The 18,222-nt window shown below is 47.5% G+C and overlaps 1 protein-coding gene across 4 annotated transcripts in view; it reads left to right on the top strand.

The window, feature by feature from the left end:
• The window catches only part of LOC139790041 (unconventional myosin-Vb-like), a 120,385-nt gene that overhangs the window by 1,059 nt on the left and 101,104 nt on the right, over positions 1–18,222 (top strand). The gene's annotated exons all lie outside the window — the stretch shown is intronic.

Here is an 18,222-nt window from a genome sequence, read left to right on the forward strand (position 1 = left end):
CAAAAGCGGGGTTTGGGGGTTGGCACCCTGCGAGGTTTGGGGGTTGCACCCCGCGGGGTTTGGGGTTATCGGTCCCCTTGCTGTGGCTCTGGGGAGGTCTTTGTAGGTTGGTGGAAGAGCTCCTGGTAGATCCAGCCCGGTACAGAGGGATAACTGGTGGGGAGAGAGCCCTTTCCCTGTGCTCACCCTGCTCGGTGAAAGCCATGGGGAAGGCTGGGGCAAGGGGCTCAGCTTGGCTTCAGGACGCTTTTTTTTGCTGAAAAAGCAAAATCATCTCAGAAATCCAGTGTTTTAAATTTCTCCAGTGTGACTAGGGCCAGCGTGGAGGTGGTGCCAGGCTGGCACCAGCCCTCTCTCAAGGAACTGCTTCATGTCTCAGTGCCAGTCCTCGCCTTCCCTCCCCCCCCAGGCTTCACTTCAGATTTCTGCTTCTCTTAATTAATTTTGTGGACAACTTTTATGTAATATTGGGGGCTGAATTTTTTTTTTTTTTTTTTTTTTTTGGCTGTTGATATCAACTGTGTGAATCTGGTGGGCTCCTGCTTTGAAGCTGTGGGTATTTAAGACTGGGTTGAGCAGGGGCTGCCTGTGAGCGGGCTGACCTCGGTCCTTCTCCGGAGCTCTTCAAAAGTCACAGGCTTAGGTTTGTAAAAACCTTTTTTTCCCTTGGAAAATGTGAAAGGGAGCCCGAGGAAAGCCAGAGGTAAACTGCACCAACATCCCCAACCTCAGCATCTTGCCAGCTGGGTGCCTGGATATGCTGACAACCATCCCCAGGGGTGAGGGAGCCTGGCTACAAGCACTCCTATGGGCTGGTTCTGACAACCAGGTTAATTGATTCTTAATTCCTTGATCAGGTAATTAACCTGCGTTGTGTTTTTATGCTTGACTTGATTGGGTTTCTGCTCCAGTTCATCTGCTGAATGGGTGGAAGATGCCTGCTGGGGCATGGCTTGTGAGCCTGTTGCTTTATAGGGAGGCTTGAATGAGGCAGCTGGGAAATGGTGGGGATTTGGTGACAATCTGTGCATGTAATTAATATTTGATTTAACAGCAAAGATTGATGAGAGCTGGTGTTTCAGTGCTGGCCCTTCTGCTGGTGGCTGGCTGCCTTGCAGGGACATTTTAGGGGCACAGCTTCTGTGGTGGGGCTATGAATGGTGTCTTGAATACCTGTGGGTGATTTGTGGGTTGAGCAACCTGGTCTAGTGGGAGGTGTCCTTGCCCATGGCAGGGAGGTTGAAACTAGGTGATATTTGAGGTCCCTTCCAACTCAAACCATTCTGTGATTTTATTTTTTTTTTAATTTTATGGTGTGGTGAAGTTTAGAACTGAACTAGGTTGTCTTCTGCACGGGGCTTTGTGGGGCTTTGGGTTTTGAATTAGTAGGGCTGTGACTTTGAGTATATGCACAAAAAAAAAATGAACTAATGTTTAAAAAAAAAAACAAACAACAAAACTCCACCAACTTTTAGGTGCTGAGCCTGAGGGTGCTGGTTGCTCATGAAGGTCCCCAAGGTGAAGCAGGTGTGTTGCTCTCTGTCCTGCTCTTAGAAAGCACTAAGGGAGGTCCCAGCTCTTGCTTTCACATCACCTCTGTGAAACCTCTGCACCCTTTGTGCAGGGCTGTCAGGAGGAGCATTAACAAAGCAGCATGAGACATACTGGAGGTGGTGTGGGGTATTAAGAGTTTATGACTTTCCAAGTGTGGTTTGGGGCCTCCTGGATCACCTTGGCAGCAGGATGAGGCTTTTGGAGGGAAGATGGGGATGATCTGACTTGCTGGAATCAATACAGCAGTCATGCTAAAAGCCTATTGATCTGATGGTCAGAGTTGCATTAGCAGAGCCACAACAGCACATCCCTTGGAGTCCTTCCTCCTCCTGCTTGAACCAGGGTGAGAGAAACTGCTGAGGAGCTGCTTTGGAGTGGCCAAGTGGGACTTCAAGGTCCTTTCACCTCTCCTTCCTGCTGGGCTGCAACAGGAGCTGCTGTGTGTTGTGGAGAGAACCCTTCAGTTCCACTTGGTGTTTGTAGAAGATCTCCTGGGACCTTGTGGGACATGTGGTGTTTTCTTGGTGCTTGTTAAACCACACCAAGGACTTTGCTGGGTTAGACTCAGCACCATCTTGAGGAGCTCTTAAACTGGAGAGGATCCCATCTTGGAATCACCAGCTGCTGTATGTTGCTGGTGGAGAACCTTTCCATGGGATGCCTTGACAGGAGGGATGGCTGATGGTTAATAGCCCCCATGAAACAACGTAATTAACAGCTGTGCCTAATTATGAATGTGTGAGTAGCTCCAAATCTGCATCAACCTTCAAGCACGTAGGACTCTGGGTGAATAGTTACTAGGAGACCATTTTAACCTCTTCTTGCTCCCTGTGCAGTACCTAGGGGCTTTGGGGTTTGTGGCTTTTATTTTGTTGGAGAAGCAAACAAGAATTCAGTGCACCTTGTGTCCCAGCAGAAGAGGAGCTGTGTGGTCCTGCTCCTTCCATGTCCCTGAGATTCCTGCTGGATGGTGGCAGTGGTGGGATGTGTCCAGGTGAACAGGGGAGTTTCTCAAATCTCTCCTTAGCTGAAGCAGGAGGCAGAGGCAGCTCCCTCTTCCTTTCCTCTCCAGCCAGAGCCCTCCAAAGAAACCTGTTGCTGCTGCAGCTGAACTGCAGCCCTGGAAGCCTGTGCAGATGCCAATATTGCTCCCTAAGGAGGTAACAGGGACAGAGGGAGGACAACAGCCCTGGGAGCTGCCATCTCATCCCACGGGGCTTCATCTGCAGCATTCAGCTGTTTGACCTCGCTGGCCTTTGTTATTGTAAAGTGAAGCTCTTCACAGAACTAAACAAATATAATTACTTTTTTGCTTCTGGACCTTCTGCTCTCTTCAGGGTACTTATTAAAATGTTAATTGTGCATTTAAGCCTCTGAACCTAATGTGAAACAGTGCCTCAGCCAGGCTGTGCCTTTCTGCTCCTGGGGTGCTTTGCAGCTCCAGCTGTACTCTTCAGAAGGTTTGCAGGCTCTGGATGAGTAAGAAACCAGAGTATTTATTCCTTTTTTCCCCCCCTCCCGTTGTGCAAAGTGATTCGTGTTTGCCAAGTATTTTTTAATAGCTGAGAGAACTTGATGCATTAAAAAAAAATCCTTTTCTAATGGTTAGTGTTGAGTACTCTGGTTTTCACTTGAAGCTGTTGTATGAAATAAAGTAGCTGGAATGAATTGGTGGTTTCTGACTCGGGGGAGAGCCTTTTCCGTATTGCTAGTGTGATCACATACTGAGTCGATGAATTGGCATAAATAATTCCAAGAATTCCATAAATAAATTCTGTGATTCTATGAAAGAAACGTTCTTCTCCAAAACCTTTCTGAAAATGATTTCTCCTTCAAGATTCAGGGAGGATTCATCCTTAGCAGGTGCCTGTGTGTTGGTTTGGAGTTGAGTAGCAGCTAGGAAAGGGCAGAAATTATTTGTATGTTTTGTAAAAAAAATAAATTCTGGAAGTAAGCGTGTGGGAGAGGGAAAGTTTGGGATATGGGAAAGTTTGGAATATCCACGGGTCCTCTGCTGCAGAGCTCTTAAGGCTGCAGAGCTCCTGCCTTCTGCTTTTTTGCAGCTGCTTTTAGGAAAAAAAAGAAACCAAACAGGTTCTCCTTGAAGATTTTTGGGTTTCTTCTGTATTTTTTTAGAGTATGATATCTAAAGACCATATCTGGCTCATGCCCCAAAGCAAAGGGCCAGCTTGGAGGCTGCACTGAAATTTTTTTTTGTTTAAAAATGAGGCTGAATGAGCTGGGTCTGTGTGCATCCCTGACAGCCTCCTGAACCCTGCAGTGACAGAGAGAGAAAAATCATTCAAATGTAAACCAGGATTGCTGGGGTTGTCTCTCTGCAGCTGGGGACCATGCCAAGGGCACGGCCACCTCAGCATTTCCCCACGAGAGGAGAGAAAAAGCAAAGCCAAACTTTTTTGGGGACTAAAATCCCCGTTCAGCCCACTGGTTACACTTCCTGGAGTTAGGTGCAAGGGAGGTGAGAGGTGGGTGCTGGTGGCTTTGTGGGCATTTCCCTCCTCTGATGGGCAGGAGGTGGCTGAGTTTCTCCCTGTGCTGTGGCAGGGCTGTGCAGATGGATGTCCTGCTGCAGGGCATGCTGCAAAAAATAACTGCTTTGTTTTCTCTTCATCTCAGCTGTGTATTTAACAGCATCTGTGCTGGGCTTGGGTGGGAGCTGAGGAACATGGAGCTGGGGCACTGTCCCAGGAAAGACTCTAAACAGGCCTTAATTTATCTTAGTTCCTCTCAAGATGGTTGGGATTAGTCAATTTGCCTTTTTTTTTATTATTATTTTGAAAATGATTGGGAAGAATTGAAGAAGAATTTTTTGGTGGAGAATATTTTGAAGTGAAAAGAATTGAAAGGAATAATTAAAATCGGAAAAATTAGGAAGAACAATTTAAAATCTTCCTCCTCTCTGCTGCTTTCTTGGAGTGGGAAACTGGGGAGGGAAATCCCAAAGCACACAGGTCCCAGTTGCAGCCATGGTGCTGGGTTAATCCCAAGGTGCAGGATGGAAACCTGGGGATGGCAGCAGGTCCAGAGCCTGAGGCAGCAGGTGGCTCATGCTGGTCCTGTAGGATGAGCAGGTCCTACCCTTTTTTTTTTTTGCCCTGAGGAAGGAGTTTAAGCAAAGGTGTTTGTCCCAGGCAGCCTGGCTGCTGCTGAGGAATGTATTTACAGTGGAGGATTTTTGTTTTATTGTTCTTCTCTGTAACCATAACCAGGCTTAGGAGATAATGACCCAGCATCCCTTCTGAGGACCAAGAAACAAGTATATATATGTTTGTATTTTAAATACATATATATATATTTGAAGCTGATCTCTGTCACCATAGTGTGATGCAGTCTGAAGAAGAGAAGACTCTGGGGACCTCAGAGCTGCCTTCCCGTTCCTGAAGGGAACCTCCAGGAAGGCTGCAGAGGGACTTTTCCCAAGAGTGCCCAGCAAGAGGAGAAGGGGAAATGGTTTGAAAGTGCAGGAGAAGAGGTTGAGGCTGGATGTGAGGAAGAAGTTCTTCAGCAGGAGGGTGCTGAGACTCTGGAACAGATTGCCCAGAGAAGCTGTGGCTGCCCCCTCTTCAAGGCCAGGTTGGATGAGGCTTGGAGCATCCTTGTCTGGATGAGAGGTGTCCCTGGACATGGCAGGAGCTTGGAGGAGATGAGCTCTGAGCTCCCTCCGAACCTCAGCCATTCTATGATGCAGTTTTAAGCACGTTGTACTTTTAAATTTACACACCAATTAGTTTGTAGCTCTGTAAAAAAAAAAAAAAAAAAGGCATAGTATGTCCTTTTTGTGAGAGCTGTCTGGGAAGGAAAGTGCAGAAATAGCCTAACTTTTTAGTGTGTGAGGGTGGACTTTGGAACTTCTGAGTGAGTTGGTGGTATAATAAATAGCAGGTAGTGTAGGTGAAACCCTGAGCTGGGTTTTTTTTCTGTTCTTTGACCTGTTCCTTAAACAGGCATTTCCAGTTAGCTAAAGAAATATCAGCATGAACTACAGTTCAGGTCAGGAAAATGACTGCTTTTGTTGCAGCAAGACTCCAAGCTTTGGAGTCACCTGCAATGTTTACAAAACATTTTAGCCAGGAATTTGCTGCTTAGCAGAAGTGAAAAATAAAAATTCCCCGTGAGCTCTTTGTGTTTTGAGTTGGTTGTGTAAAGCAATTGCCCTTGTCTTGCCCTGGCCAACTGTAAGACTCATCTCATGAGGCTTGGTTGGGTTTTGGCTTAGCCTGGTCCTCTAGAAATAAAGTAGAGACTCATCTGGGGGTAATGGTAGGGCTGGAGAGGACCAGGGCCTGGTGGGTGTTGGATTTTATTTGGCCTTCCTTCTTTGAATGCTCTCAAAGGTGATTCCCAGGTCATGGTGAACTTGTGTTTTACCCACAAAGGATTTGGTAATCCTGCTTTTTGCCTGCCTTGTGATATCCAGAGGCTATGGAATAGAACATCCCTACTTGGAAGAGCCTGCAGTCTGGAAACATCACCTTTTTTCCAGCTGTGCTCTCCTTTTCTCCTTGATTTGGCCATACCCAGTCTTCTCCAGCTGACTGAAGCAAAGGCTGGGCTGTAAGCCCCCCAAAACTGGAAGCAAAACAGATCCCTAAATGTTTATTCTAAGGTATATTCCTTAGAATATATACCTAGAGAATATAACTCCCTGAGCAGGGAGTTGCCCCAACCCCACTGCCTGATGCAAGCTGGTAGTGGAATTGTGGTGCAGTGTGTGCTTCCAACCATTCTTCACCACTTTGAACCAAATCCTGTTTGTTGTTTTTTTTTTTAATTGATGTATTTATTTATTTTCTCCTCCACAAGTGTTTCTTCTAGGACTGGCTCTTGTTCCCTTGTGCTTGTCCATTTGAAGCTGGTGGTGCTGTTAGGACATTCTGACCCTGCTATGGCCTTGACAGGAGGTCACCAACTCTACTTATGGGGCAGGGTGTGTCGTTGAATGCCATGGCCATTTTCTCCTTAGTGGCTGGACATCACCTCCTTGATATTTCATGTTACCATGGTGTTCCCCAACAGGTCAACGTTGGTGGTTGTACCAGTGGGGTGGTTTTGTGTTTGAAAGCCCAGCATTGCTGTGCTCCAGGTATTTGGTGTTAGGGTAGCCCAGCTTCTTGATGTGTGCTGTGTCCACCTGTCCATCCTGCTTGTTGGATGCTCCTGCCAGTTCTCATTTATCCTTCTGTCCACAATTTGCCTTTTTGTGCTGTGTTTCCAGCTTGAGAACAAGTCTTCTCCATGCTTGAGGTTGACCAACCCTTTCAGCTCATGACTGCTGACCTCTGGGTAGCCCTGTGGGGCTGGTGGGCTCCATGAAGCACTCGGTGGCTCCCCCAAGGTGTGGAAGCAGTGCTTCAACCTGTGCCTTCACACTTCCCATGAATCATCACCCAAGCTTCCTCCTGATAGGTTCCAGGTGCTGGTAGGATGTCCTAACCACCATTTACAGGATGTGTTGTGGGTGAATCATGGCCACCACTTAACAAAATGACATCTCAGGGATGTGTCCTGGTGACTCATTGCTCTTCAAAGCAAAAACAAAAAGGACCCTTAATGCATTTAAAGATGGTTTCTAAAAACGAGGGGGAATGGTGGTGGGTTTGTCTGGGTTGTTCTGCTGGAGAGTGTCCAGTGGAGAGCTATGAGGATGATGAAGGAAAGTCTCTTGTAAGTAGCTGAAAGCAAAGGTACAAGACAGAAAATCACCTTTATTCTGGCCCAAACCAGGACACCTGAGCATCTCTCCTGTGAAGAAAGAGCTGTTCAGCCTGGAGAAAAGAAGGCTGAGAGGGGATCTCTGGATGTCCATCAATATCTGAGGGGTGGGGGGCAAGAGGAAGGGGCCAATCTCTGTTCAGTGGTGCCCAGGAACAGGACAAGGAATAATGGGGTGAAGGGAGAACATGGGAAGTTCCAGCTCAGCATGAGGAGAAACTTCTGTCCTGTGAGGGTGAGGGAGCCCTGGCCCAGGCTGCCCAGAGAGGTTGTGGAGTCTCCTGCTCTGGAGGCTTCCAAACCCCCCTGGATCTGTTCCTGGGGGATCCTGCTTTGGGGGGGGGGGGGGGGGGAGTTGAACTTAGTCTTTTGAGGTCCCTTCCAGCCCCTGACATTCTGTGAGTCTGAATCTTGTTGAAGCAGGTTCTTGTTGATTTTGGGTGGCTGAGGCAAACCTCCAGCTGCCAACCCCTCCAAGCAGGCTGGATATGAGCAGGCAGGTGGGGCCTCTGCCATGTGTCTTGGCAAATGAGTGTCAAAAACCTAATTAAGAATAAAATCTGATCCTTGTGCCTGCCATGAAGCCGATCCTTGGTGCTATGCCCCAAGCAGAGATACTGAGATGATGGCAGCTCTAATTTTCAGTCTAATTAAGCTGAGGACCTCCCCTGTGGATTTATGCTTCTTAATTACTTTGGGCTCTGCTCTCACTGCTGCCATGGGCATTGATGGTTTTTGGGCAACAAGTGTGTCCTCCAGCAGGGATGGAGGAGTGGCAGCTTTGTAGGTCTCAAAGATGCTGCTTCTCCTGGTGCTGGAGAGCTGGAAGTGGTTTTCATGAGGCAGTACTGGGCTGCTGTGGTCTGGATGAGGCCCACATTTCCTGGTAGGACCATGAATCTTGTTGCAGGGGTTTTCTCATGGCTGTTTCTTCTTCACCACCACCTTCAGTGGTCAGAAATAATGGAAATGAAGGACCAAGTGTCACCCCTCATCCAGTAGATGGTCAGTGTCTTGTGTCACCGTTTTGTCCCCTTGCTTTCCTCCACCTAACCTTGTAAGAAATCTCTGCTGGGGTAGATAATGGACATCTCCACTCCCATCTTGGTACCCAGAAGGCATGTTTTGGCTGAGCAGGGCTTTCTGGAAGCCACATCTGCATGGGGTGTAAACACCTCACCTGCGGGCTGATGGAGAGCTGCCCTTGGGGACATCTGCAGGGACTTCCTTGCTCCAAATACTGGAGCTTTTCTCCCCCAGATTCCAATGCTGTAGAGATGCAATTGGCTTTTTCTCCCCCAGCTGGCCTGTGATGTGGGGACATGTTTGTGGCTGGGTGGCTTGCTGGGGTCCTGGGTGAAGGACTTTCCTTTTGAGCTGAACCTGCCTCTGGCTCTCCTGCAGTGTGGGTTTTATGGCCCTGAGCTCTTTCCTCCCAGTGGAGTGCTGGGGTGAAGGCTTCATCTGTCCCTGCCCTGGGGCAAAGAAACTATTTCCTTTTTTAAGACAAGATAAAGGAGGAAGGAAAGGGAAAGGAAAGGACCTGGGATCCTCAGTCCTGTTAATGTGAATTCCAGAAAATACAATCTTGGTTTGGGTTGGAAGAGACTTTAGGGGTCACCAAGGTCCAACCCCCCTGTCACAGGGTGCTCAAGGTGAAGCGTGGCAGGCACAGCCTTGGGATTGAAAACCCTGGAATAGCCATTTGCTTGGCCACCTAGGTGGGTCTGAGTCCTCTTGAGGAACAAAACTTGCTTGATTTTCAGCCCTTGAGACTCTCTTTGTGGAGGGGGTAGGATGGGTGAGGCTGCTTCAACTCCTCACAGTCCCCAGTGATTCTGAAGTTCAGCATCAAGCAGAAAAATCACTGATCTTGCTCAAATGTATCTCCCTATTTCTATTTTTTTTTTTTTTTTTTTTTGTCTGAAAAAGGTGCTGTCTCCTGGCAGTCTTTGCCTCCAGTACAAAGTTCCAGCACTGGGAGATCACGAGAAGGAAATCAAAATGCAAACCCTGCTTTTACTTGCAGAACTTTGCCCATCTCTCATCTAATGCCTGACCCTGATAAACCCAACTCCTTCTCTGCCAGGAGGGAGCTCAGCCCCAGGGCAATGCTCATCCCAGCTGATCACCCTCCCTGCCATCCTCCTGCTCCAAAGGATGATATTTTGGAATTCTTTGGTTATAAATCATAATCTTCCTGCTCCAAAGGGTGATCTTTTGCAACCCTTTGGTTATAAATCATGCCTGAGTGATTACTTGCTGTTACATTCCCATTTTAAAAAGTATTTTCTTATCTTGGAGTAGTAAGTTCACTGTTTTTTTCTCCTTTTTTTTTTCCTCCCTCTGCTTTAATATTTGACCATTTATGGCATTATTACTCAAATTTAGGCTGCTCCTCATTTCCAACACTGTGGTTTTTGGTGTCCTTGTGTGAAGAGCAAACTGGGTGTTGTGGCTGATAGAAAATCCTCAGGATTTTGGTGCACAAAAGCATTTTATAACAGTTTTCTCACAATTTTTAACCACCAGACCACGCAGCTCCTCAATTCATCCTTTGAGCAACTCTGAAGGCATTTCTTGTCTCTTTGTCTTCAATCCTGAAGGCTGATTGTTTCTAAAGAAAAAGAAAAGTCTTCCCCCCCAAAAAAACCCCCGATTTAATTTTCCACCCTAAGACACTGGGGACAATCTCTTGGTGACTTTTATCCAGCATGCCATCGCTTGGCTCCAAATCCTTCTTTGATGTGGCTCATTCAGGGGAAAAATGGCATTTCAGATTCCCTCTATCACTCAGATGTCAACCAGGAGATTGCCTTTGACTGATCAGGGGAAATTTGGGAAGGTTTAGTAATGCCAGGAGACATGACCCACTTTCAGATGGACGCTTTGCAAACAATAGAGGTTGTGCTTACATGGTGGGGGAGGGAGAAGAATTCACAAGATAGAATTAAATTAATTTTCTTAAGATTTAAACTGTGTTTTCTTGTGCTGCACCTTTCCCAGGTTCAGGATGGGTTTGCTCTCTTTTTTTAATTTTTTTTTTTTAAAAAAAACTCGCTGGTTTCCAACAAAGTTGTGTTCTCTGGAACTGACTCCCTGGTTCCCCTTCACCTTTAGGATGTTCCCTGAGGAATAAGGGGTGGCTGAGGGGTGTTGGGGAGATGTGGTCTTGCTCTGGTGCAGCTGTTGGTGAAGGGCTGAGGAACATGGTGTGGGGGTTTGCCTTGAGGCTCCCAGCTCAGGAAGGTGTCCATCTGATGAAGTGTTTCTTAAGTCTGTAAAGGTAGAAGAATATTCAGCATCAAACACAGGTTTCTGTGTTGGCTTTCTACCACAAACCTTCCGTGCAGTTCATCCTTGTTCCAGTGTTTATTCGGGGGGTTTCTGGCCAAAACTGTGGGAGAAATTACAGAGGTGTAGCATTAAGATGTAAAACTGTGAGAAAGCCAAAAGTGATGTTTAAATTTGGAGTTTCATCAGCCTTTTTCTTAAAAAACCACAAGAAAGAATAATCCTACAAGTTTAACTACTTGTTCAGGGTTCCAAGTTCTGTTTCAGCTTGTGGGCTGTGTCTTTGTGGTTTGTTTTTTACTTGGGTAGCCACCTGAGTTGAGGAAAAAACAACTTAGTCTCCTTAAAACTTCTTTTAACTGCCCCTCACAAATAGCTTCGGAATCCTGGAATCCAGAGTACAGCACCAACCTTCCTTTCTGAATTTTGTATTGGAGCTGAACTCAGTGAAGAGAACCTTCTTGTTTTTTTCTGTAGTTCCTCAAATTCAGTTCTTTCAAGAGCCACATTTCAACAAGCTTCCAGCAGCTTCCCCAAGCAAATTGGCACCTTTTTTAGGTTCAAATCTTGCTTCTTTAGGCCTTAAGGCCACCAGTACACTCCGAATGTTTTGGCTGCATCTCTGGGTGGTAAATGCTGCTTTTTCCTGCTGTCAGAGGGGCAGCTGGAAGATTGCTTGGGGGGCTGTGGGTTGGTTACCACCACCTTGCTCTGGTGCTTGTCTGGAGAAATCCATTTCCTCTGCACATGCCACTGGGTGTTTGGGAAATTGGTCACTGGGGGTATTCATGGGGAATCTGGACTCCAAATTATGGTTGGACCTTATGAAATACTCAAGTGGAATTTCTGGAGCATTTATTTCACCATCTGTGGGTGGTGAAGCCCTGGTTAGAGTTGGGCAGGATGCAGGGAGCTGTGTGATCTTGGGGTGACTCAGGAGTGGTCTTGCTGCTTCTGGAAAGACTGGTGGTGCTGATCCTGTTGGCTTGTTCTCATGTGCCTGGGTAGCAGTTGGAAAGTTGGGAAGAGTTTAAAAAAAAAAAAAAAGTATCTGGGATCTGGACAAACCTGTCCTACAGTCAGGCTGAACTTTAATATAATGGATTTGTCTGGGAAGAAAGAGGACTTTTGGAAGGACCTGCCTCCACTCCTGCTCACATAATATATCTGGAATTTAGCAAGTCAGGACAGAGCAAAATAAAATGGCCCAGGTCTGAAAAGAGCCAGCCCAGCAGCTGGAGATGCTGGGGATGAATGCAGAGCTCAGGTTCTGAATAAAAAACTGAGTTTAGAAGCTGAGTTGCTTTTGAAACACCCCAAGGGGTGGGACGTTTCAGGAGGGGCCCTGGCTACATCTGCTTTACCTGTTTCAACCCCATAAACAGCTCTGACCCTTCTCTCTTAAAAGTTTTGTACATATTTTGTCTGCTTTAAAAACTGGCTGCTGTGTGACCCTCTTTGTCCCATGCCCCTGCTTCAGGTTTGGAGGAGCTACAGTGTCCTGCCAGGGGATTCCTGTTGAGTTGGGTTCCATAGAATCATGGTATGGTTTGGGTTGGAAGGGACCTGAAAGCTCATCCATTCCCACCCCCTTTCCATGTGCAGGGACACCTCCCACCAACCCAGGTTGCTCCAAGCCCCATCCAACCTGACCTGACCTTAAACTCTTCCAAGGAAGAGGCATCAGCACCCCCCTGGGCAACCTATTCCAGTATCTAAGTACCCTCATGGTGAAGAAAGGATTAAGTATTAAGGATGTTTAAGGTACTTTATGGAATCAGGCCAGTTAAAAATGGAGTCTTGGCTTTTTTCACCCTCAATATCCAGGCAGAACTTAAGAAAAGCTGAAGCCACCAGGGAAGCATTTGTGGATTTACTGCTCTGGTAATAAACCTGAATCAAGGGAGTGGATGGGGCTTCCTTCACCCTAGAAATGTTTTCTTGATTGCCTTTGAATGTGGGCAGCCAAGGCAGGTGTGAAAGCATTATGGTGGCTTTCAGCCACTAAACCAGCCTTGAAAATTTGTGGGGCTGAAGTGATGTGTGAAATCCTGATGTGTTTCTTCAAGATCAGAGAATCCCAGACTGGTTTGGGTTGGAAGGGAGCTTAAAGCTCATCCAATTCCAACCCCTTTCCATGGGCAGGGACACCTCCCACCAGCCCAGGTTGCTCCAAGCCCCATCCAGCCTGACCTGAGACACTGACATCCTTCAGCTTTGCATCTGGAAGTGACCCCAGTTTGCAAACACAATCAAGGGAGGCCAGGGGAAAGGAGAGGAAAAGAAATATTTGCATTTCTGCTGAATCCAGCTCATTGATGCTCTGGCAGGACCTGCTCCTCTCTCCCTCAGGTCTCTGAACTTCATAACTGATTTCTGACTCTTACCATTTCTTAACAGAAAGTGGCTCTTATCTCCACCACAGTGGCCCTGATAAGGGTTTTCTTGCAGGGAGAGCCAGCTCATCAGGGAGCTGCAGGGAGGAGGAAAACTGCAAAGCTGGCAAAGACTGGTTGGTGTTTGGCAGCCTGCTTGGCTGTGGGTGGAGGAAGTGAAGAGGGTGGCCATGGTTTTATGTTTAGAAAGCACTCAAGCATTGCTCATCTCAACATCCTGGGAGGAGCAGAGGCAAGGGCAGGACTTCTCTGATGATAAAAAAATGTATCTGTGGCTTTTATATTTATCAAGTCGGTGGTTTGAGGTTAATTTTATTCCTTTAACATCCCCTGGCTGAGTTTGCAGCACTTGATTTTCATGAGTTATACTCCGAAGAATGATGGTAACTTGAGACTTGCATCTGATATCTGAAATTTCTGGTGTTGCTGATACCTTTGTGGCTTTAGGAGAGGGAGTGGAGGAGTTGGCCTAAGTGAGAAGTTTGGGGTGGGATGGGAACTCCTCTGGGAGCTGAGCTCTGGGTAGCTCTGCAGTTGGGTTCTTGGTGCTTTATTAGAGGTCACCCTGTGACTGTCCCCTGCCTGCCCTCCTGAGGTGGCCTGGAAAGCTGAAAGTTTGAATTCTGCTTCTGACCTGATAAAGCTGATGAAAAAGTGACTCCAGGTTCTTATTCCTACCCTTGTGGCTTCGTTTTATAAGCGTATATAAATATGAAATAAAATTGCCTTTTTTTCTCACAATTTCTACTGAAGAACTGCCCTAAACTTTGCAGAAATTCCATGATAAATACCTGCTGCTTTAGTAAAAACTTAAGTGCCCAGAAAATCTTCCACATGATGTAAGTGGTAGAAAAAAAGTGATTGTTGCCTGCCCATCCCCACCCATCTGGGCTGGGGGGAATCCTTCTCAGTTCCTCCAGGCAATTTTGACCTGGCTGGAGAGCAACACAAACTCATCTGTCCAGCTCCCCTCCATTTCTTAGAAGAAATTATTTCTCCACAATTATTAAATTGTGGGATTTAGGGGATAGTTTTCCAGGGAGCTGCTGGGGGATAGAAGTAAGAGGCTGCAGAATAGAAGTGTTGTGAAAGATCTGGAAAGCCCCAATCTCAATGTTTTAGCTGGACAGCTGACGTTACAAGGAAATAAGGAGGAAAATGAAGCTGACTGCTGAGCCATCCTGTGCTTTCCATTTTATATATTAAAAATACTCCCTCCCCCCCTTTCCTCAGGCAGGAATTTTGGACCAATTTTAGCTTGGCAGTTGCAAAATAGTGCTTTTCTTTTTTTCCTAGGGAAATGAGACAAAATATGGACATTAATGCATCTTAAGAGGTCCATCCCAGGTCTGGCATGTGGCACCAGGAGAAGCAGTTTGAGGCACAAGTCACATTCCCTAAAACCTGAAAAATATTTCAATAAGATGAAAATTGAAGAGCAATCCATCCCTTTTGAGTTCCCCTAAAGCATCATGAGGCTGCTTTGTAGATAGAGGGCTCTGGAAACCTGGGGTGAAAAACCAGTTTTACCTCCCCAGTTAAAACCCTCAAGGCCATTTTTAAACTGCTTTAATTTCCAGGGAAATGTCCACTGTGTGTACTGAGCATTTGTGAAGGCAAGATGACAGCAGGGCATTGCTCAAGGTTTTTATTAATTGAGAATGAAGTGAGAGAAGGGTCATTAATGCCAAGCCACAGGGATTTGAAAAAAGGAGCCTGGCAGGATTTAACTTTTGCAATTATGATGGTCTGTGTGGTGCAAGTCAGCCTCAAGGAGACACTTGACCCCTGTGTGGGGTTTTTAATTAAAAAAAAAAAGAAAAAAACCACATGAGTCTGTGAAATCCTGGTGACCCTTACTGAGCAACTGAGCCAGGCCCAGCAGAGAAATTTGGTTCTTGCTGTAGTTCATGGAATCATCAGATGGTTTGGGTGGGAAGGGACCTTCCAGGTCCATCCAGTCCAACCCCAGGGACATCTCCAACTGGATCAGGTTGCTCAGAGCCCCATCCAACCAGAGCTGGAATGGTTCCAGGGATGGGGCATCTCCCACCTCTCTGGGAAACCTGGCCCAGGGTCTCACCACCCTCAGAGAGGTTTTTTTTTTCACAAAATTCTGGGGGTTGGAAGGGACCTCAAAAGATGACCAAATCCAACCCCCCTGCCAGAGCAGGGGCACCTCCAGGAGGTCACCCAGGAACAGATCCAGGGGGGTTTGGAAGCCTCCAGAGCAGGAGACTCCACAACCTCTCTGGGCAGCCTGGGCCAGGGCTCCCTCACCCTCACAGGACAGAAGTTTCTCCTCATGGTGAGGTGGAACTTCCTCTGTTCTCCCTTCACCCCATTTTTCCTTGTCCTGTTCCTGGACACCATCAAAAAGATCCTGGGTCTGTTCTGTCTCTCTCCCTTTCTGTATTTATGGACACGAATGAGCTCACCCCTCATTCTCCTCTTCTCCAAGCTGCAGAGCCCCAGCTCCCTCAGCCTTTCCTCACCAGGAGATGTTCCAAACCCTTCATCATCTTTGTGCCTCTGTGCTGGACTCTTTCAAGGAATTCCCTCTCCCTCTGGAGCTCTGAAAGAGCAGAGGGAACAAATAAAACCCCAAGAGCTGTTGTACTGCCCAGAGCAAACCCTGGTCTCACAGCCTAAAAGAGGGCATTGCTCTCCAGCCAGGCAGGGACTGCTTTTCCCCTTAAAAACTGAAGACCAAATGATTTGCTTGTGCCATCCCTTGTGCCTGGGGCTCTATTTGCTTTTCCAACTCCTTATCCTGAGGGCTTTTTGCCTTTCAACCCCTTGTGACCTTGGCACTGAACCCATCAGTCTTAATTAAATCTGCAGTAATGGGTGCTGCTGGGACACCACAGGAGAAGGGCTCAGGGTGAAGGATGGGGAAGCTGCTAGTTACATGGGAGCCTTTGATTAGTCCTGGAAATCACATTTAATTAAAGCAAAAAACCTTCAAGATACAAGTCCTGGGGGTACCCTTGGTGTCAGGGCTCACCTGCAGCCCTTCTCTGCTCTCTGCCAGCTCTGCTGTTGGTGAGGCTGGTGCAAGGCTGAACAGAAGCCTTTTAAACCCTTCTTCATTAGAAATGCTGCTAATGAGCTGGCAGTTGAGTGCTGGAGATGGTGCTGGTCCCAGCAGCTGCTGGGACACTTTATGCAAATCTCCATCTGAATTAATTGAGGCAGGGGAATAAAATTCAGCCAGGAGAAACGGAGCAGATTTAGTGCTGGTGGGAAACGTGGAGCCATCCATCAGCCTGACAGCTCTGCAGGGAGGGGGAGAAAAGGCAAATATCCTTGGATCTCAGAGGCACCAGCAAAGCACGTGCTTTGCTAGCTCAATTCCAACAACTCCTGCATGCTCTGGGATGGACAGAGCTGCCTGCCAAAATTGAGGAGCCCTGCCTTGGCTTGGGGGTGCATTTGTGTCCTTTGCCTGCTCTGATAGCAGGAAGGGGATGGGGAACAGGAGGGATGGTGTAGGTTCCACTCCTCTGCTTTGGCCCCAGCTGTTTGGGTGTTTTTATCAGCTCTGGGAAATGCAGAAATTGCTGCTTCTCATTAGAGATGTTTTTCCAGTGTGCTGCTGTCTTTCCCTCTTCATTTAAATCTCTCAGCAAGTTGACATTTGTTTTCCATAGCTCAAACTGATGGGGTTTGTATTTTTTAACAAGTAAAAACTGTTGGTTTTTTTTTTTTTTTTTTTTTTTTTCCTCCTCAAGTGTGATGTTGGGATAGTGTGTGTCAGCTGCTGCAGGCCAAAATGCTGATCTGTTGCTCACAACCTTTCCTTCCAGCCTTTCTGGGAGTTGGATGGTGAGGAAGAAGTGGCTCTTTCCCTCTTAGAGGTCCTTGTTCTGAGCAGATTCCCTCTGGCCCTTGAGGTGAGGGTGGTGGCTTCATGCATGGTGTCCCAGCACCAGTGCTGTAGAATTTGGGCAGTGCAGAGGTGAGAAACCAACCATGCTGCATCCTCAGCAGGGTCAGGGAGGGGATTGTCCCCCTCTGCCCCACTCTGGGGAGACCCCCCTGGGGTCCAGTTCTGGGGTCCCCAAGCCCAGAAGGAGATGGAGCTGTTGGAGTGAGTCCAGAGGAGGCCCTGGAGATGCTGGGAGGGCTGGAGCAGCTCTGGAGCCAGGCTGAGAGAGTTGGGGTTGTTCAGGCTGGAGAAGAGAAGGCTGCAGGGAGACCTTAGAGCACCTTCCAGTGCCTGAAGGGGCTCCAGGAAAGCTGGGGAGGGACTGGGGATGAGAACATGGAGGGATGGGATGAGGGGGAAGGGTTTTGAACTGGAAGAGGGGAGATTTAGGTTGGGATGGGGAATAAATTGTTGAATTTGAGGGTGCTGAGCCCCTGTGCCAGGTTTCCCAGAGAAGCTGTGGCTGCCCCATCCCTGGCAGTGTCTCAGGTCAGGTTGGATGGGGCTTGGAGCAACCTGGGCTGGTGGGAGGTGTCCCTGCACATGGAAAGGGGGTGAGAATGGAGGAGCTTTCAGGTCCTTCCAAACCAAACCAGTCTGGGATTCAATGATTCTGGGGTCCCTGCCCACTCTGTGCCAAGCAATGACAACCTCTTCATCCCCTCCTGACCCTTATGAAGGTTTTGTGGCCAGTGGTAGCCAAGAACAAGGAGAGAATCCAGCCTGGGGTCACAACACCCCTTGGTGCTGACCTAAATATGGGCTTTGCTTGTTTGTGGGGCAGGGGAGAAATCACTCCTGGGTTGAAAATCTTGTTTGGAGGATGGGAATGGATGGATTACAGTTGCCATCTGCCCTGATGTGCAGCATGGTAAATAATAATCAAAAGGTTAATGAGCCACAACTCCTTTACCAGAGAGCTTTTTGCTCTGCTGCCCAAACACCTCCCCTGTACCTTCCTGTGCAAAGCAGATTTTTCTCCCAAGTCACTGCCAAGTGGGACAGGAGAGAGTTTTCAGGCTGGAGAAGTGTTGGAGAACCCCAGACCTGATATGCTCCTGCTGAGAGTACCCATGGAGCAGCTCTTCCCAAGCCCACCAAGCTTCCAGCAGCACATTGAGCCCATCTAAACTCCAGAAATAACCATCTGGTAATTGTGGGAGCCTGCAGAGTGAGGGTCCTCTGGGTTTCTTCTTGCAGGAGCCTCTTAAAATCTGTGCAGTGCTTTTTGGTAGTGGCTTGGGAAAAAAAAAAAAGCGGGGGGAGGGAAATAAACCTCTCCACATCCAGAGCTTCAATTGTGCTGCCTGAATG

Source organism: Heliangelus exortis, chromosome Z, assembly GCF_036169615.1.
Source record: "Heliangelus exortis chromosome Z, bHelExo1.hap1, whole genome shotgun sequence".
Lineage (NCBI taxonomy): Eukaryota > Metazoa > Chordata > Aves > Apodiformes > Trochilidae > Heliangelus > Heliangelus exortis.